The 21,367-nt window shown below is 54.2% G+C and overlaps 1 long non-coding RNA gene across 1 annotated transcript in view; it reads right to left on the bottom strand.

Moving 5' to 3' along the window:
• Nucleotides 1-1,564: 1,564 nt before the first annotated feature.
• Nucleotides 1,565-21,367, bottom strand: part of LOC144487622 (uncharacterized) — a 52,695-nt gene continuing 32,892 nt past the window's right edge. The window contains exon 3 of the long non-coding RNA XR_013496440.1: nt 1,565-5,115. This is a non-coding gene — a long non-coding RNA (uncharacterized LOC144487622). The remainder of the gene's footprint in view (nt 5,116-21,367) is intronic.

Here is a 21,367-nt window from a genome sequence, read left to right as displayed (position 1 = left end):
TGTGTGTGAGAGTGTGTGTGTGTATATGACAGTGTGTGTGTGTGAGTGTGTGTATATGAGTGTGTGTGTGAGAGAGTGTGTGTATGACAGTGTGTGTGTATGACAGTGTGTGTGTATATGACAGTGTGTGTGTGAGTGTGTGTGAGAGTGTGTGTGTGAGTGTGTGTGTGTGACAGTGTGTGTGTGAGAATGTGTGTGTGTGACAGTGTGTGTGAGAGTGTGTGTGACAGTGTGTGTGAGAATGTGTGTGTGTGAGAGTGTGTGTGTGTGTATATGACAGTGTGTGTGTGTGTGTGTATATGAGTGTGTGTGTGAGTGTGTGTATGACAGTGTGTGTGTATGACAGTGTGTGTGTGTGTGTGTATATGACAGTGTGTGTGCGAGTGTGTGTGTGTGAGAGTGTGTGTGAGAATGTGTGTGTGTGAGAGTGTGTGTGTGTGAGAGTGTGTGTGTGTGACAGTGTGTGTGTGGGGGTAGAAAGCGAGTTGGGGAGGGCAGTTCATGCATCAACCGCACAGAGAATAAAAACACAACTGCAAAGATTTCTCTGAAGATAATCCATTAAACCGTCATCAACCGTTTCCAAACCCATCGGGTTCACTGATCACCAAGAAAAGCTGCCGTCCTCACCCGGTCTGGCCTACGTGACTCCAGACCTCACAGCAACGTGGTCAACAGTTAACTGCCCCCCTCTGAGATGGGCCGCGTGAGACACTCAGTTCCAGGGGTAATTAGGAGTGGACAATAAATGCTGGGCCTTGTCCTGCGATGTCCACACCCCGTGAAGGAATGGAAAATAAAGTAGCAGAAGCCACCAGACCCTGAAGTCCATCCACTCTCTCTGCAGATCCCCTTCCCGGATTGTCCCTTAAACAATCCCGTCCGCGGCCAGCCAAGCCCACGCCAGGTCCGTGGACAGGAATCAAAGGCTTCGCACCCACCGCCGTCGTGGTTGGAGCAGATACGGAGCGGTCTCACAAAACCGCAATCATGAGGCAGGCTTGGATTTCCCCAGCGCCGATCCCAGAGCTTATTAAATACAGTCACTGGTGCAGAGCGGGACACTGTCAGATAGTATTCTCCATGGCTGCCGATTGAGGGGTGTCTGAGGGCACGTCCGGCGTTCTCCTGACACTGCGGGCATTTGTCAGAGCTCCAGGTATGGCCTCAGTCCCACACCTGATTGGAAAGGCAGCACCGATAACCCAGCAGCACTCTGTCAGTACACACAGCCCCTGTCCTGGGCTTTCAGCCTCAGGAGCGAGCTTTGTTTCAATCCATGGCCCTTACACTGACCGCTCCTTACTCAAACTACCTCTCCTTTATCAATTGAACATTTCAATGCACTGCACTCTCTCTCTCTCTGTATCTGCCCTGCTCCATCATCTACATCAGATAGTCACTGATACATGCAATTGGGAATTCAGGAGAGACTTTACACACAGAGTGGGGGAGAATGTGGGACTCGCTCCCACGGGGAGTGGGGGGAGAATGTGGGACTCGCTCCCACGGGAGAGTGGGGGAGAATGTGGGACTCGCTCCCACGGGGAGTGGGGGGAGAATGTGGGACTCGCTCCCACGGGGGAGTGGGGGAGAATGTGGGACTCGCTCCCATGGGGATTGGGGAGAATTTGGGACTTGCTTCCACGGGGGAGTGGGAGAGAACATGGGATTCGCTCCCACGGGGACTGGGGGAAAATGTGGGACTTGCTCCCTTGGGGAGTTGGGAGAATGTGGGACTCGCTCCCACGGGGAGTGGGGGAGAATGTGGGACTCGCTCCCACAGGGAGTGGGGAGAATGTGGGACTCGCTCCCACGGGGAGTGGGGGAGAATGTGGGACTCGCTCCCACGGGGAGTGGGGGAGAATGTGGGACTCGCTCCCACGGGGAGTGGGGGAGAATGTGGAACTCGCTCCCACGGGGAGTGGGGGAGAATGTGGGACTCGCTCCCACGGGGAGTGGGGGAGAATGTGGGACTCGCTTCCACGGGGAGTGGGAGAGAATGTGGAACTCGCTCCCACGGGGAGTGGGGGAGAATGTGGGACTCGCTTCCACGGAGGAGAATGTGGGACTTGCTCCCACGGGGGAGTGGGGGAGAATGTGGGACTCACTCCCACAGGGAGTGGGGGAGAATGTGGGACTCGATCCCACGGGGAGTGGGGGAGAGTGTGGGACTCGCTCCCACGGGGAGTGGGGGAGAGTGTGGGACTCGCTCCCATGGGGGAGTGGGGGAGAATGTGGGGCTCGCTCCCACGGGGAGTGGGGGAGAGTGTGGGACTCGCTCCCATGGGGGAGTGGGTGAGAATGTGGGACTCGCTCCTACGGGGAGTGGGGGAGGTGAAAAGTGTCGATACATATGGAGGTGGGGGGTGCTGGATAAACGCTCGAGGGAGAGAGGAGTAGAGGGCATGGTGATGGGGGAGATGTAGAGGGGGTGGGATGAGTTTGTGTGGAACAGAGATGGAGGGAAATGTTCTCTCTCTGAGGGTGCTGAGTCTCTGGAACTTTCTTTCTCAAGAGGCAGCGGAAGTAGAGTCTTTGAATATTTTTAATTCGGAGGTGGATAGATTCTTGATTAACGCGGGGGGAGGGGTGAAAGGTTATCGGGGCGGGGAATGTGGGGTTGAGGTTACAATCAGATTGGCCATGAATGGGGGAGCAGGGTTGAAGGGTCAAAGGGCCTACTCCTGCCCGATTGGTACGACATGGTGCAGATGGGCTGAAGGGCCTCCCTCCGTGCTGTGCAGTGTAATTCATTGTTGACCTGAGGTGGGAGAGACCAGGCTGACGTGTGGTGCAGCGCCCCTCCCGAAATGGCGAGAGGGACTTTGTCCCGAAGTCCATGCCCTCAGAGTAGGTGGACCTTTCGGCCAGTTTGTCTAATTTTCCGGGACAGCCCCCCCCCCAACCCTCTCCTGCTGAAATGGCAGGGGGAAGAATCATGAAGGAGTAAGGTTTGGTCTCGCAGTGAGATTTATCCAGTGGGTGAAGGAGACAGCGCCACAACTCGTGGCTCTGGAAAGTGAGACCTGGGCGAGATCTGCTTGTGTGATTTCAGAAACTTGGAATATCGTGTTCAATTCTGGTCGCCACGCTACCAGAAGAATAGCGGAGAGGGTACAGGAAAGATTTACCAGGATGTTGCCTGGTATGGAGGGCATTAGCTATGAGGAGAGGTTGGAGAAACTTGGTTTGTTCTCACTGGAACGACGGAGGTTGAAGGGGTGACCTGATAGAAGTCTACAAGATTATGAGGGGCAGAGTGGATAGTCAGAAGCTTCTTCCCAGGGTGGAAGAGTCAATTACTAGGGGGCACAGGTTTAAGGTGCGAGGGGCAAGGTTTAAAGGAGATGTACGAGGCAGGTCTTTTACACAGAGGGTGGTGGGTGCCTGGAACTCGCTGCCGGGGGAGGTAGTGGAAGCAGATACGATAGTGACTTTTAAGGGGCGTCTGGACAAATACATGAATTTGTGGCAGTGGTTCGCACTGCTGCCTCACAGCGCCAGGGACCCGGGTTTGATTCCCGGCTTGGGTCACTGTCTGTGCGGAGTCTGCACGTTCTCCCCGTATCTGCGTGGGTTTCCGCCGGGTGCTCCGGTTTCCTCCCACAGTCTGAAACATGTGCGGGTTAGGTGGATTGGTCATGGTAAATTGCCCCCTTACTGTCCAAAGATGTGTGGGCTAGGGTGATTGGCTATGCTAAATTGTCCCTTCGTGTCCTAAGATGTGTGGGTTAGGGTGATTGGCCGTGCTAAATTGCCCGTCGGGGGGATTAGCAGGGTAAATATGAGGGGTTATGGAGATAGGGCCTGGGTGGAATTGTGGTCGGTGCAGACTCGATGGGCCGAATGGCCTCCTTCTGCACTGTAGGGATCCTATGATTCTATGAATAGAGGGATATGGTCCCCGGAAGGGTAGGGGGCTTTAGTTCAGACGGACAGCATGGTCGGTGCAGGCTTGGAGGGCCGAAGGGCCTATTCCTGCGCTGTAATTTTCTTTGTTCTTTGATTCTGGTTAGCGCTGCTGCTTCACAGCTCCAGGGTCCTGGGTTCGATTCCCGGCTCGGGTCGCTGTCTGTGTGGAGTTTGCACATTCTCCCTCGTGTCTGCGTGGGTTTCCTCCGGGTGCTCCGGTTTCCTCCCACAGTCCAAAGATGTGCGGGTTGGGTTGATTGGCCGTGCTAAATTGCCCTTTAGTGTCCCGGGATGCGTAGGTTAGAGGGATTAGTGGGTAAAATATGTCGGGATATGGGGGTAGGGACTGGGTGGGATTGTGGTCGGTGCAGACTCGATGGGCCGAATGGCCTCTTTCCGCACTGTAGGGATCCTATTCCGCTCCGGTGCAAATAAAATGGTGGAATTCACCCTGCAGACTTGTGCCAAGCAGTTACCGAACCACCAGTTGTGCCGAAGTCACCGTGACGGCAATGAGGCGCGGGAGGAAGGCGGGGGGGGGATGGAGTTCGGCTTCTGTGCAAAGGGACCATTGCCCCGATTATCGATCCCATCATGGTCTGAGCCCGGGTGTGAGAGCCACCACCGATGTTTTATTCCAACGCAGTTTGCGAAAGCGTCTGGAACTAAAGAGCCGGCTCGTCCAAAAATGAGCTTGCGGATGTCCGGTTGCTGCCATTAATATTATTCCTCCCCAGCTTCCCCCCTCCCTGGGGTCCTGGCTTCATCCGGGAGGCCCTCCCTCCCTCCCTGGACGTGATACCCGAGGTGGAAGTGGCCGAGGAAGTTCTTTTAAAGCTACGACTGATAAAATATGTTGAAAGAGAGACCGTGTCGGAAAGGGGTGAGGGGAACCGCCCACCGAGCGCGGGAGGGTAAACCACCTTCCCCCCCCCACCCCCATCGTCCGGGGGGAGGGACTGCACGACAAAGGAGTGTGGACTCGGCTTCTCTCGTCTGTCCAGTTTGAGTGGGGCTGGCGGGGACGCGGGCGGCCGGGGGGACCCGGCCCTGCGGCCTTGCCCACCTCGGGGGGGCGCACCCTGGCCGGGGCTCCTCAGTCAGTCGTCGCCCCCTCCGCCTTTCTTCAGCTTGTATTTCTCCATGAACTCGGCGTGCTTCCTCCGCAGGAGCTCCTGCTGCTTTCTGAAGCCGTTCATCCTGCGGGGGAAAGGCGGGCATTGAAAAGAGGGGTGCGGGGGGGGGTCGTGTACAGAAACTTAGATAGGAGCAGGAGGAGGCCATTCGGCCCTTCGATCCTGCTCCCCCATCCATCACCATCATGGCTGATCATCCAACTCAATAGCCTAATCCTGCTTTCCCCCCATAACCTTTGACCCCGTTCGTCCCAAGTGCTCTATCCAGCCCCCTCTTGAATACATTCAGCGTTTTGGCATCAACTACTTCCTGTGGGAATGAATTCCACAGGCTCAGCGGGTGAAGAAATGTCTCCTCACCTCCGTCCTAAATGGTCTACCCCGAATCCTCAGACTGTGACCCCCTGGCTCTGGACTCCCCCCACCATCGGGAACATCCTCCCTGCATCTACCCTGGGCGGCACAGTGGGTTAGCACTGCTGCTTCCCAGCTCCAAGGACCCGGCTTCGATTCCCGGCTTGGGGGTCACTGTCTGTGTGGAGTTTGCACGTCCTCCCTGTGTCTGCGTGGGTTTCCTCCGGGTGCTCCGGTTTCCTCCCACAGATGTGTGCGAGTTAGGTTGAATGGCCGTGCTAAATTGCCCCTCAGTGTTGCGGGATGCGTAGGTTAGAGGGATTAGAGGGGTAAATATGTGGGGTTACGGGGATAAGGCCTGGGTGGGATTGTGGTCGCTGCAGACTCGATGGGCTGAATGGCCTCCATTGCACTGAAGGGATTCTATGATCCACCCTGTCTAGTCCTGTTAGAATTTTATAAGTCTCGAGAAGATCCCCCCCCCCGCTCATTCGTCTGAACTCCAGTGAAAACAATCCTAACCTGGTCAATCTCTCCTCGTACATCAGTCCCGCCATCCCCGGAATCAGCCTGGTAAACCTTCGCTGCACTCCCTCGAGAGCAAGAACATCCTTCCTCAGAAAAAGGAGACCAAAACTGCACACAATACTCCAGGTGTGGCCTCACCAACATAGAAACTAGAAGCAGGAGGCCATTCAGCCCTTCCAGCCTGTTCCGCCATTCATTTTGATCATGGTTGATCATCAAATTCAATATCCTGATCCCCCCCCCTTCCCCCCCATATCCCTCGATCCCTTTAGCCCCGAGAGAGATATCTAATTTCTTCTTGAAATCACACAACGTTTTGGCCTCAACTACTTTCTGTGGGAGTGAATTCCACCGCTCTCTGGGTGAAGAAATTTCTCCTCACCTCAGTCCTAAAAGGTTTACCCCCTTATCCTCAAACTCTGACCCCCTAGTTCTGGACTCCCCCCACCATCGGGAACATTCTTTCTGAATCTACCCTGTCTAACCCTGTTAGAATTTTATAAGTTTCTATGAGGTCCCCTCTCACTCTTCTAAACTCCAGTGAATATAATCCTCACCCACTTAGTCTCTCCTCGTATGAGGGACCCGCCATCCCAGGAATCAGCCTGGTAAGTGGGCTGAGGGGAGAGGGGGGATGGAAGAAGTCCTATAGTGCAGGAGGAGGCCATTCGGTCCATCGAGTCTGCACCGACCACAATCCCGCCCAGGCCCTATCCCCGTAACTCCATGTATTTACCCTGCCAGTCCCCCTGACACTGAGGGACAATTTAGCACGGCCAATGCACCTTAACCAGCATGTCTTGCGGGACTGTGGGAGGAAACCGGAGCACCCGGAGGAAACCCACGCAGACACGGGGGAGAACGTGCAGACTCCGCACGGACAGTGACCCGAGCCGGGAATCGAACCCGGGTCCCTGGCGCTGTGAGGCAGCAGTGCTAGCCCGCTGTGCCACCCTGATGCCTAGTTTACAGGTGTGCAAACCACCCCCCCTCTCCATGCCCTCCCACCGTTTTTGCCCCTCCTCAGGCAGCTCCATTTCCATCTATTTAAAACCAATAATTGCGGGTATGGTAGCGGGAATGTGACTGGACCAGTAATCCAGAGGCCCCAGCCTCTGGGGGACACGGGTTCAAATCCCATCTCGGGCAGCTGGTGGAATGTAAATTCAATTAATAAAATCTGGAATTATAAAGCCAGTCTCAGTCATGGCGAGCGTGACAAACTATCGATTGTCGTAAAAACCCATCTAGTTAACTAATGTCCCTTTTCGGGAAGGAAATGGGTAGCACGGTGGCACAGTGGGTTAGCACTGCTGCCTCACAGCGCCAGGGACCCGGGTTCGATTCCCGGCTCGGGTCACTGTCTGTGTGGAGTCTGCACGTTCTCCCCGTGTCTGCGTGGGTTTCCTCCCACAGTCCGAAAGATGGGCAGGTTAGGGGGATTGGCCATGCTAAATTGCCCCTTAGTGTCCAACGATGTGCAGGTTGGATGGATTGGCCATGCTAAATTGTCTCTTAGTGTCCAAAGATGTGCAGGTTGGGTGGATTGGCCATGCTAAATTGCCCCTTAGTGTCCAAAGATGTGCAGGTTGGGTGGATTGGCCATGCTAAATTGTCCCTTAGTGTCCAAAGATGTGCAGGTTAGGTGGATTGGCCCTGCTAAATTGCTCCTTAGTGTCCAAAGATGTGTAGGTTAGATGGATTGGCCATGCTAAATTGTCCCTTAGTGTCCAAAGATGTGCAGGTTAGGTGGATTGGCCATGCTAAATTGCTCCTTAGTGTCCAAAGATGTGTAGGTTAGATGGATTGGCCATGCTAAATTGTCCCTTAGTGTCCAAAGATGTGCAGGTTAGGTGGATTGGCCATGCTAAATTGCCCCTTAGTGTCCAAAGATGTGAGGGTTAGGTGGATTGGCCATGCTAAATTGTCCCTTAGTGTCCAAAGGTGTGTAGGTTAGGTGGATTGGCCATGCTAAATTGCCCCTTAGTGTCCAAAGATGTGTAGGTTAGGTGGATTGGCCATGCTAAATTGCCCCTTAGTGTCCAAAGATGTGCAGGTTAGGTGGATTGGCCATGCTAAATTGCCCCTTAGTGTCCAAAGATGTGCGGATTGGGTGGATTGACCATGCTAAATTGCCACTTAGTGTCCAAAGATGTGTAGGTTAGGTGGGTTGGCCATGCTAAATTGCCCCTTAGTGTCCAAAGATGTGTAGGTTAGGTGGATTGGCCGTGCTAAATTGCCCTGAGTGTCCAAAGATGTGCGGATTGGGTGGATTGGCCACGCTAAATTGCCACTTAGTGTCAGGGGGTCTAGCTAAGGTAAATGCGTGGTGTTTCGGGGATAGGGTCTGGGTGGGATTGTGGTCAGTGTAGACTCGATGGGCCGAATGGCTTCCTTCTAGGGATTCTATGAAATCTGCCGTCCTTCCCCGGTCTGGCCTACATGTGACACCAGACCCCCCACAGACACAGCAATGTGGTCGACTCTTAACTGCCCTCCTCTGAAATGGGTCGAATGAGACACTCAGTCCGAGGGGCAATTAGCCAGCATGTTCCAAACTCACGACAACTTCATCCAGATGGACAAGGGGCAGCAGACACATGGGGAACACCACCACCTGCAAGTTCCCCCCTCCGAGCCACTCACCATCCCGACTTGGAAATATATCGGCCGTTCCTTCACTGTGGCTGGGGTCAAAATCCTGGAACTCCCTCCCTAACGGCATTGTGGGTCAACCCACAGCCCGTGGACTGCAGCGATTCAAGATGGCGGCAGCTCACCACCACCTTCTCAAATTGCAACTAGGGATGGGCAATAAATGCTGGGCCTTGCGCTGCAATGCCCCTCATCCCCATAGAGTCATAGAGTGTTAGAGTGCAGAAGGAGGCCATTCGGCCCATCGAGTCTGCACCGACCACAATCCCACCCTATCTCCATAACCCCATGCATTTACCCTAGCTCGTCCCCCTTAACACTAAGGGACAATTTAGCATGGCCAGTCCAACTAACCCGCACATCTTTGGACACTAAGGGGCAATTTAGCATGGCCAATCCACCTAACCTGCACATCTTTGGACACTAAGGGGCAATTTAGCATGGCCAATCCACCTAACCCGCACATCTTTGGACACTAAGGGGCAATTTAGCAAGGCCAATCCACCTAACCTGCACATCTTTGGACACTAAGGGACAATTTAGCATGGCCAATCCACCTAACCTGCTCATCTCTGGACACTAAGGGGCAATTTAGCATGGCCAATCCACCTAACCTGCACATCTCTGGACACTAAGGGGCAATTTAGCATGGCCAATCCACCTAACCTGCACATCTTTGGACACCAAGGGGCAATTTAGCATGGCCAATCCACCTAACCTGCACATCTTTGGACACCAAGGGGCAATTTAGCATGACCAATCCACCTTATCTGCACATCTTTGGACACTAAGGGGCAATTTAGCATGCCAATCCACCGAACCTGCACATCTTTGGACTGAGAGAGGAAACCGGAGCACCCGGAGGAAACCCACGCAGACACGGGGGAGAACGTGCAGACTCCGCCCAGACAGTGACCCGAGGCCGGGAATCGAATCCGGTGAAAGAATAAAAAAAGAACATATTTAAAAGTTCTCATTCTGTTGGATTAGAGGACACAGGAGCGGGCTTTTCTATCACAAGGGCCGGCAGGGAGCTGGAGGGGCCAAATGGCCTCGGAGTTGTGTCATTCCCCCTGGGGAGACTGTGGGATTATATTATTTGGCAATGCCATCACGTGGCCATTGCCAAACATTTGCTTTTGTGTGTGTGTGTGTACGTGTGACGGTGAAGGCTCCAGGGGAGAATTATTGGATCTCAAACCAGGACAGCTCTTGACAATCTGACGCCCCCTCCTGTAGTGACAGCACGGTGCTTCAGGGGAGGAATGCGAGTTTCTAAACTACCTATCTCTCCACGCACCCCCTCCAACCTCCTGTGCCATCCCAAGCTGGTACCCTCATGGGAAAATAAGCTAGTGAATCATTCCACCCCCCGCTCCGCCCCCAGCCACCTCCCTCCCTCAATGGCACTCCCAACCTCCCTGGAACTCCGCACATCTCCCGTATCTACCCCAAGTACCACTCCTCCACTGCACACCCGCCCCGATTCTGACTCCCATCTAACCCCCAGGGGCCAAGCTCTGCTTCCATGATAAAAGCAAATTACTGGGGATGCTGGAATCTGAAACCAAGAGAAAATGCTGGAAAATCTCAGCGGGTCTGGCAGCGTCTGTAAGGAGAGAAAAGAGCTGACGTTTCGAGTCCAGGTGACCCGCTCTCAAAGCTTTGGCAAAGGGTCACCTGGACTCGAAACGTCAGCTCTTTACTCTCCAAACAGACGCTGCCAGACCTCATAGAAACCCTCCAGTACAGAAAGAGGCCATTCGGCCCATCGAGTCTGCACCGACCACAATCCCACCCAGACTCTACCCCCATATCCCTACATATTTTACCCGCTAATCCCTCTAATCTACACAACCCAGGACACTGAGGGGAAATTTTAGCGTGGCCAATCCACCTAACCCACACATCTTTGGACTGTGGGAGGAAACCGGAGCACCCGGAGGAAACCCACACAGACACGAGGAGAATGCGCAAACTCCACACAGACAGTGACCCAAGCTGGGAATCGAACCCAGGTCCCTGGAGCTGTGAAGCAGCAGTGCTAACCACTGTGCTACTGTGCCTGCTGAGATTTTCCAGCATTTCTTCTTTTGGTTTCATAAGAACATAAGAACTAGGAGCAGGAGTCGGCCATCTGGCCCCTCGAGCCTGCTCCGCCATTCAATAAGATCATGGCTGATCTTTTCGTGGACTCAGCTCCACTTACCCGCCCGCTCACCATAACCCTTAATTCCTTTACTGTTCAAAAATCTATCTATCCTTGCCTTAAAAACATTCAATGAGGTAGCCTCAACTGGGCAGGGAATTCCACAGATTCACAACCCTTTGTGTGAAGAAGTTCCTCCTCAACTCAATCCTAAATCTGCTCCCCCTTATTTTGAGGCCAAGCCCCCTAGTTTTAGTTTCACCCGCCAGTGGAAACAACCTCCCTGCTTCTATCTTATCTATTCCCTTCATAATCTTATATGTTTCTATAAGATTCCCCCCTCATTCTTCTGAATTCCAATGAGTATAGCCCCAGTCTACTCAGTCTCTCCTCAGGTTTCAGATGTCATGATCCTCTGCAGATGACTATCCAGTGAGAGGGGGAGGCTGGAGAGACTTGGAAATATATCGGCCGTTCCTTCACTGTGGCTGGGGTCAAAGTCCTGGAGCTCCCTCCCTAACAGCACTGTGGGTGTACCTACACCACACAGGCCTTTTTAATTCATTCATAGGACATAGCGTCGCTGGCTGGGCCCAGCATTTATTGCCCATCCCTAGTTGCCCCTTGGAGGGCAGTTGAGAGTCAACCACATTGGCTGTGGCTCTGGAGTCACATGTAGGCCAGACCGGGGTAAGGACGGCAGATTTCCTTTCCCAAAGGGAACCAGATGGGTTTTTCCCACAATGGGTCATCAGTAGATTCTTAATCCCAGATATTTTTTATTGAATTCAAATTCCACCATCTGCCGTGGCGGGATTCGAACCCGGGTCCCCCAGAACATTAGCTGAGTTTCTGGATTAATGGTTGTAGCGATAACACCACTAGGCCATCGCCTCCCCATGCAGTGGGTTCAAGATGGCGGCTCACCCACCACCTTCTCAAGGGGCAGTTAGTTAGGGATGGGCAATAAAAGCTGGGCCTAGCGCACAAATTACATAATCGACAGTTGGAGGAAAAGGTGGGGGGATCCTGGGAGAGGGATGTGGTTGAAGGGAGGGTGATAGCTCGATACAATGTGGGAATGCGAGCCCTCACCGTGACGACGGCACTTGGCTGGGAAGATAGGTGATGAAAGGCGCTATAGAAATGCAGGGTGTTCTCTTACGACACCACAAAAGGAGGTGGGAGGGAGATGGGGCCAAAAGCGCTCTTGAAGAGGGCGGCTTTAATGAGTGCCTTCAAAGAGTGAGAGAGGGTGAGGGAGGAGAGAGAGGGATGGAGAGGGTGAGGGAGGAGAGAGAGGGATGGAGAGGGTGAGGGAGGAGAGGGATGGAGAGGGTGAGGGAGGAGAGGGATGGAGAGGGTGAGGGAGGAGAGGGATGGAGAGGGTGAGGGAGGAGAGGGATGGAGAGGGTTGAGGGAGGAGAGGGATGGAGAGGGTGAGGGAGGAGAGGGATGGAGAGGGTGAGGGAGGAGAGGGTGAGGGAGGAGAGGGATGGAGAGGGTGAGGGAGGAGAGGGATGGAGAGGGTGAGGGAGGGGAGAGAGGGATGGAGAGGCTGAGGGAGGAGAGGGATGGAGAGGGTGAGGGAGGAGAGAGAGGGATGGAGAGGGTGAGGGAGGAGAGAGAGGGATGGAGTGGGTGAGGGAGGAGAGGGATGGAGAGGGTGAGGGAGGAGAGAGAGGGATGGAGAGGGTGAGGGAGGAGAGGGATGGAGAGGGTGAGGGAGAGGGATGGAGAGGGTGAGGTAGGAGAGGGATGGAGAGGGTGAGGGAGGAGAGGGATGGAGAGGGTGACGGAGGAGAGGGATGGAGAGGGTGAGGGAGGAGAGGGATGGAGAGGGTGAGGGAGGAGAGGGATGGAGAGGGTGAGGGAGGAGAGGGATGGAGAGGGTGAGGGAGGAGTGGGATGGAGAGGGTGAGGGAGGAGAGGGATGGAGAGGGTGAGGGAGGGGAGAGAGGGATGGAGAGGCTGAGGGAGGAGAGGGATGGAGAGGGTGAGGGAGGGGAGAGGGATGGAGAGGCTGAGGGAGGAGAGGGATGGAGAGAGTGAGGGAGGAGAGGGATGGAGAGGGTGAGGGAGGGGAGAGAGGGATGGAGAGGCTGAGGGAGGAGAGGGATGGAGAGGGTGAGGGAGGGGAGAGAGGGATGGAGAGGCTGAGGGAGGAGAGGGATGGAGAGGGTTAGTGAGGGAACTCCAGAGCTTCGGGCCCCCCCCAGGCAGTTGAAGGCACTGCCGCCAATGGCGGAGCGATGGGAATCGGGGGATGCTCAAGAGGCCGGAATTGGAGGAGCGCAGAGATCTCGGAGGGGCTGGAGGAGGTTACAGAGATAGGGAGGGGGTGTAGGGGCTGGAGGAGGTTACTGAGATAGGGAGGTTTGTAGGGGCTGGGGGAGGTTACAGAGATAGGGAGGGGGTGTAGGGGCTGGAGGAGGTTACAGAGATAGGGAGGGGGTGTGGGGCCTGGAGGAGGTTACAGAGATAGGGAGGGGGTGTAGGGGCTGGAGGAGGTTACAGAGATAGGGAGAGGATTAGGGGCTGGAGGAGGTTACAGAGATAGGGAGGGGGTGTAGGGGCTGGAGGAGGTTACAGAGATAGGGAGAGGGTGTAGGGGCTGGAGGAGGTTACAGAGACAGGGAGGGGGTGTAGGAGGTTACAGAGATAGGGAGGGGGTGTAGGAACTGGAGGAGGTTACAGAGATAGGGAGAGGGTGTAGGGGCTGGAGGGGGTTACAGAGATAGGGAGGGGGTGTAGGGGCTGAAGGAAGTTACAGAGATAGGGAGGGGTGTAGGAACTGGAGGAGGTTACAGAGATAGGGAGAGGGTGTAGGGGCTGGAGGGGGTTACAGAGATAGGGAGAGGGTGTAGGGGCTGGAGGGGGTTACAGAGATAGGGAGGGGGTGTAGGGGCTGGAGGAGGTTACAGAGATAGGGAGAGGGTGTAGGGGCTGGAGGGGGTTACAGAGATAGGGAGGGGGTGTAGGGGCTGGAGGAGGTTACAGAGATAGGGAGGGGGTGTAGGAACTGGAGGAGGTTACAGAGATAGGGAGAGGGTGTAGGGGCTGGAGGGGGTTACAGAGATAGGGAGGGGGTGTAGGGGCTGGAGGAGGTTACAGAGATAGGGAGGGGTATAGGGGCTGGAGGAGGTTACAGAGATAGGGAGGGGGTGTAGGGGGCTGGAGGAGGTTACAGAGATAGGGAGAGGGTGTAGGGGCTGGAGGAGGTTACAGAGATCGGGAGAGGGTGTAGGGGCTGGAGGGGGTTACAGAGATAGGGAGGGGGTGTAGGGGCTGGAGGAGGTTACAGAGATAGGGAGGGGGTGTAGGGGGCTGTAGGAGGTTACAGAGATAGGGAGAGGGTGTAGGGGCTGGAGGAGGTTCCAGAGATAGGGAGGGAGAGAGGTGGGATTTATAAACAAGGAGCGGAGTTTTGAACCAGGAGTTTTCCCGCACGGGACGGTGACCCGGGGTGAGGGAGCGATGATGGTAGTCAGAGTGAACGGGGGTTTGGGATGAGCTCCAGTTGACGGGGCTGGCGTGGCACGGGGATGCAAGCCGTGCTTGCATACAGCACAGGGACACAGTTACTGTGCCTTGCCTGTGTCGGCCGTGCCACATTGCCCGCTTTGGCTTTTGCCCTCTCCAGCGCCCGCGTCACCAGCTGCCGTCACCACCAGACGGCAAGAGCAGACACAACAATCCTGTGGTCAGCACTGACGTTAGGTCCCAAGCATCCTTTAGAGTCAAGCTGGGAGCTGGGGTGGTGTGTGTGTGTGTGAGGGAGAGAGAGGCAGCTTATTCCAAGCCGCTTACTATAGGGTATCACATTCCCCATTCAGCGGGGATGAATGGGAAGCATGAATACTTCCGCCGTGACTCGATCTGGAACAAGAGAGTCCCAGTGGCTGGGAGGACAATGGGAGAGGGGTGGCCTGACTTTCAATGCACACACAATCACGCAGACACAGAGGCCAGCCAGGTCCATGGCGTGACCGCCCCGGCTCCCTCTGGGAATGTGAGTGTGTGTGCTCCCACACGTAGGTAGCTGGTGGGAGCCCCTCCTGTTCCGGCTCGGCCCTCCCCCTGCAGTGGCTAACCCAGGCAGACTAGGGACAGACCACTCCCCCCACCCCCCCGTGAGCGCCACTGAGATATTCCACACCCACCCCGCTCTGGCTGCCTGTCCCTGGTCCTGTCGGGAGAATAGGCAGGAGCTGCCCCCCGACCTTGTCTGGGACACGGCGTGCGCGCCGGCCCAGCGGTGTGGAATCACTGCTCCCGGATTCCCCTCCCCGCCTGCATCCCTTCTCAGAGGGCCCTGGATCTGTGGGGCTGCCGCTAAAGGGGGTGCAGCAACACAGAGACCTGGGCTTAAACATGCACATGTCCCTTAGTGTCCAAAGATGTGTAGGTTAGGTGGATTGGCTATGCTAAATTGCCCCTTAGTGTCCAAAGATGTGCAGGTTAGGGGGATTGGCCATGCTAAATTGCCCCTTAGTGTCCAAAGATGTGCAGGTTAGGTGGATTGGCCATGCTAAATTGCCCCTTAGTGTTCAAAGATGTGTAGGTTAGGGGGATTGGCCATGCTAAATTGCCCCTTAGTGTTCAAAGATGTGTAGGTTAGGGGGATTGGCCATGCTAAATTGCCCCTTAGTGTCCAAAGATGTGTAGGTTAGGGGGATTGGCCATGCTAAATTGCCCCTTCGTGTCCAAAGATGTGCAGGATAGGGGAAGTGGAAGGCCTGGGTAAGAAAATCTGTCAGAGAGTCGATGCAGACTCGATGGGCCGAATGGCCTCCTTCTGCACAGTACGGATTCTATGATTGAAGGTGGACAGGTTGAGAGTGAGGCTGATAAAGGAGACAGTATCTAAAAGGTTCTTTCTCAGAATGGCAACCGGTGACAAGTGGTGTCCCGCAGGGTTCAGTGTTGGGGCCACAGCTGTTCTCTTTATATATTAACGATCTAGATGACGGGACTGGGAGCATTCTGGCCAAGTTTGCCGATGATACAAAGATAGGTGGAGGGGCAGGTAGTATTGAGGAGGTGGGGAGGCTGCAGAAAGATTTAGACAGTTTAGGAGAGTGGTCCAAGAAGTGGCTGATGAAATTCAACGTGGGCAAGTGCGAGGTCGTACACTTTGGAAAAAAGAATAGAGGCATGGACTATTTTCTAAACGGTGACAAAATTCATAATGCTAAAGTGCAAAGGGACTTGGGAGTCCTAGTCCAGGATTCTCTAAAGGTAAACTTGCAGGTTGAGTCCGTAATTAAGAAAGCAAATGTAATGTTGTCATTTATCTCAAGAGGCTTGGAATACAAAAGCAGGGATGTACTTCTGAGGCTTTATAAAGCACTGGTTAGGCCCCATTTGGAGTACTGTGAGCAATTTTGGGCCCCACACCTCAGGAAGGACATACTGGCACTGGAGCGGGTCCAGCGGAGATTCACACGGATGATCCCAGGAATGGTAGGCCTGACATACGATGAACGTCTGAGGATCGTGGGATTATATTCATTGGAGTTTAGGAGGTTGAGGGGAGATCTGATAGAAACTTACAAGATAATGAACGGCTTAGATAGGATGGACGTAGGGAAGTTGTTTCCATTAGCAGGGGAGACTAGGACGCGGGGGCACAGCCTTAGAATAAAAGGGAGTCACTTTAGAACAGAGATGAGGAGAAATTTCTTCAGCCAGAGAGTGGTGGGTCTGTGGAATTCATTGCCACAGAGGGCTGTGGAGGCCGAGACGTTGAGCGTCTTCAAGACAGAAATTGATAAATTCTTGATTTCTCGAGGAATTAAGGGCTATGGGGAGAGAGCGGGTAAATGGAGTTGAAATCAACCATGATTGAATGGTGGAGTGGACTCGATGGGCCGAATGGCCTTACTTCCGCTCCTATGTCTTGTGGTCTTGTAGTATCCTGGGCTTTAGTAACAGGGACACAGAGTACGAGAGCAAGGAGGTTCAGTTGAACGTGTTTAAGATAGTAGTTTGGCCGCAGCTGGAGAATTGTGTCCAGTTATGGGCCCCACACTTTAGGAAGGATGTGAAGACGTTGGACAGAGTGCGGGATAGATTCCTGAGAACGGTTCCCGGGATGAGGAACTTCAGGTACGGAGACAGATCGGAGAAGCTGGGACCGTTCTCCTTGGAGAGGAGGAAGCCGAGAGGGGATTCGATCGAGGTGTCCAAAATCACGAGGGGGGCCTGGACAGAGCAGAGAGGGAGAAACTGTTCCCGCTCGGAAAAGGATCGGGAACAAGAGAGGGACACGGATTTAAAATAATAGGTGAAAGAGGCCATGGAGACACAAGGGGAACCTTTTTCACCCGGCGAGTGGTTAGGGTCTGGAAGGCGCTGCCTGAGAGTGTGGCGGAGGCAGGTTCGACCGAGGCTTTCAAATGGGAATTGGAATCATAGAAATCTACAGTGCAGAAGGAGGCCATTCGGCCCATCGAGTCTGCACCGACCACAATCCCACCCAGGCCCTATCCCCGTCACCCCACACATTTACCGTGCTAATCTTTGGACTAGACGGGATTGAGGTTCATAAGGAGGAGGTGTTCGCAATTCTGGAAAGTGTGAAAATAGATAAGTCCCCTGGGCCGGATGGGATTTATCCTAGGATTCTCTGGGAGGCTAGGGAGGAGATTGCAGAGCCTTTGGCTTTGATCTTTACGTCATCATTGTCTACAGGAATAGTGCCAGAAGACTGGAGGATAGCAAATGTTGTCCCCTTGTTCAAGAAGGGGAGTAGGGACAACCCTGGTAATTATAGGCCGGTGAGCCTTACTTCTGTTGTGGGTAAAGTTTTGGAAAGGATTATAAGAGATAGGATTTATAAGCATCTAGAAAGGAATAAATTGATTAGGGATAGTCAACACGGTTTTGTGAAGGGTAGGTCGTGCCTCACAAACCTTATTGAGTTCTTTGAGAAGGTGACCAAAGAGGTGGATGAGGGTAAAGCGGTTGATGTGGTGTATGTGGATTTCAGCAAAGCGTTTGACAAGGTTCCCCACGGTAAGTTGTTGCAGAAAATACAGACACATGGGATTGAGGGTGATTTAGTGGTTTGGATCAGGAATTGGCTAGCTGGAAGAAGACAGAGGGTGGTGGTTGATGGGGAATGTTCATCCTGGAGTTCAGTTACTAGTGGTGTACCGCAAGGATCTGTTTTGGGGCCACTGCTGTTTGTCATTTTTATAAATGACCTGGATGAGGGTGTAGAAGGATGGGTTAGTAAATTTGCGGATGACACTAAAGTCGGTGGAGTTGTGGACAGTGCGGAGGGAAGTGGCAGGTTACAGAGGGACATAGATAAGCTGCAGAGCTGGGCTGAGAGGTGGCAAATGGAGTTTAATGTGGAAAAGTGTGAGGTGATTCACTTTGGAAGGAGGAACAGGAATACAGAGTACTGGGCTATTGGTAGGATACTTGGAAGTGTGGATGAGCAGAGAGATCTCGGTGTCCATGTGCATAGATCCCTGAAAGTTGGCACCCAGGTTGATAGGGTTGTTAAGAAGGTGTACGGTGTGTTAGCTTTTATTGGTAGAGGGATTGAGTTTTGAAGCCATGAAGTCATGTTGCAGCTGTACAAAACTCTGGTGCGGCCGCATTTGGAGTATTGCGTACAGTTCTGGTCGCCGCATTATAGGAAGGACGTGGAAGTGTTGGAAAGGGTGCAGAGGAGATTTACCAGGACGTTGCCTGGTATGGTGGGAAGGTCTTATGAGGAAAGGCTGAGGGACTTGAGGCTGTTTTTGTTAGAGAGAAGAAGGTTAAGAGGTGACTTAATAGAGGCATACAAGATGATCAGAGGATTAGATAGGGTGCACAGTGAGAGCCTTTTTCCTCGGATGGTGATAGCTAGCACGAGGGGACATAGCTTTAAATTGAGGGGTGATAGATATAGGACAGATGTTAGAGGTAGGTTCTTTACTCAGAGAGTAGTAAGGGCGTGGAATGCCCTGCCTGCAGCAGTAGTGGACTCGTCAACATTAAGGGCATTTAAATGGTCATTGGATAAACATATGGATGATATTGGAATAGTGTAGGTTAGAGGGGCTTTAGATTGGTACCACTGGTCGGCGCAACATCGAGGGCCGAAGGGCCTGTACTGCGCTGTAATGTTCTATGTTCTATGTAATCTCCTGACATGAAGGAGCAATTTAGCATGGCTAATCCACCCAACCTACACGCCTTTGGACACTAAGGGGCAATTTAGCATGGCTAATCCACCCAACCTACACGCCTTTGGACACTAAGGGGCAATTTAGCATGGCCAATCCACCTAACCTACACGCCTTTGGACACTAAGGAGCAATTTAGCATGGCTAATCCACCCAACCTACACGCCTTTGGACACTAAGGGGCAATTTAGCATGGCTAATCCACCCAACCTACACGCCTTTGGACACTAAGGGGCAATTTAGCATGGCTAATCCACCTAACCTGCACATCTTTGGACTGTGGGAGGAAACCGGAGTACCCGGAGGAAACCCATGCAGACACGGGAGAGCGTGGGGACTCCACACAGACAGTGACCTGAGGGCGGAATTGAACCCGGGTCCCTGGCGCTGTGAGGCAGCAGTGTTAACCCGCTGTGCCACTGCCTGAGAGTTGTGGTGGAGGCAGGTTCGATCGAGGCTTTCGAAAGAGAAGTGATGGTGTGAAAAGGAGGAATGTGCAGCGTGACGGGGAAGAGGTAAATTGGTCATTTGGAGAGCCGGTGCCGCGCGATGGGCTGAATGGTCTCATTCTGTACCGTGACCATTCTGTGATCCTCAGCGTGACCCTGCATCTCCCCACGACAGCATCGAGCCACACTAAAAAGCGGAACAATAGGTCTGGCAAATGCGGGTGGCAGGTGAATAACGGGCTTCTGCCTTCCTTGAAACGCCCCCCCCCCCCCCCCCGGCCCCTCCCCAACCCCATGCACCCACTGCCCCCTGCGGACACAGGCATCGCTCTGACCCGATGCTTCACTTGTTGTGAGGGGAATTTGCTGCGTACCCGTCTCTGGATCTCACACAGCGAGTGCTGCATTGTCAGACCAGCTGCCTTCAGGATTTTCAGAGAAAAAGTTTATTTCCGTGGAATCCCTACAGTGCAGAAGGAGGCCACTCAATCCATCGAGTCTGCACCGACCACAATCCCAACCAGGTCCTATCCCCATAACCCCACGCATTTACCCTGCTAATCCCCCCCGACATTAAGGAGCAATTTAGCATGGCCAATCCACCTGACCTGTACATCTTTGGACTGTGGGAGGAAACCGGAGCACCCGGAGGAAATCCACGCAGACACGAGGAGAATGTGCAAACTCCACACAGACAGTGACCCAAGTCGGGAATCGAACCCGGGTCCCTGGCGCTGTGGGGCAGCAGCGCTAACCACTGTGCCGCCCCCAAGTACTAACCAGGCCTGAGTCTGGGCGTTTTCCGACTACTATGGCCATAGGATGAGGAGTATTGTGCGCAGTTTTGGTCTCCTTATCTGAGGAAGGATGTCCTTGCTATAGAGGGAGCGCAGCGAAGGTTTACCAGGCTGATTCCTGGGATGACAGGTCTGTCATATGAGGAGAGACTAAGTTGGTGAGGATTCTATTCACTGGAGTTTAGAAGAGGGGATCTCATAGAAACTTATAAAATTCTAACAGGGTTCGACAGGGTTAGATTCAGAAAGAATGTTCCCGATGGTGGGGGGATTCCAGAACTAGGGGGTCATAGTTTGAGGATAAGGGGGTAAACCCTTTAGGACTGAGGTGAGGAGAAATTTCTTCACCCAGAGAGTGGTGGAATTCACTCCCACAGAAAGTAGTTGAGGCCAAAACGTTGTGTGATTTCAAGAAGGAATTAGGTTTCGCTCTTGGGGCTAAAGGGATCGAGGGATATGGGGGGGGAATCAGGATATTGAATTTGTTGATCAGCCATGATCAAAGTGAATGGCGGAACAGGCTGGAAGGGCTGAATGGCCTCCTCCTGCTTCTAGTTTCTATGACTGGAATTATCCCACCTCACCCGCCAGAGGCCAATGGAGAATGTCGTTCTGCTGGCGGCCGTGTCGGTAAAATTCCAGCCTCTGTCTCTGAACCCACCCCGCTCCCCCAAACCCACCCCGCTCCCCTCTGCCCCGAACCCACCCCGCTCCCCTCTGCCCCGAACCCACCCTGCTCCCCTCTGCCCCGAACCCACCCGTCTCCCCTCTGCCCCGAACCCACCCCGCTCCCCCAAACCCACCCTGCTCCCCTCTGCCCCGAACCCACCCCACTCCCCCAAACCCACCCCGCTCCCCTCTGCCCCGAACCCACCCCGCTCCCCTCTGCCCTGAACCCACCCCGCTCCCCTCTGCCCCAAACCCACCCCGCTCCCCTCTGCCCCAAACCCACCCCGCTCCCCTCTGCCCCGAACCCACCCCGCTCCCCTCTGCCCCGAACCCACCCCGCTCCCCTCTGCCCCGAACCCACCCCGCTCCCCTCTGCCCCGAACCCACCCCGCTCCCCCGAACCCACCCCGCTCCCCCGAACCCACCCCGCTCCCCTCTGCCCCAAACCCACCCCGCTCCCCTCTGCCCCAAACCCACCCCGCTCCCCTCTGCCCCAAACCCACCCCGCTCCCCCGAACCCACCCCG

Source organism: Mustelus asterias, unplaced genomic scaffold, assembly GCF_964213995.1.
Source record: "Mustelus asterias unplaced genomic scaffold, sMusAst1.hap1.1 HAP1_SCAFFOLD_930, whole genome shotgun sequence".
Taxonomy (NCBI): Eukaryota; Metazoa; Chordata; class Chondrichthyes; order Carcharhiniformes; family Triakidae; genus Mustelus; species Mustelus asterias.
This window is presented reverse-complemented; position numbering and strand designations above follow the sequence as displayed.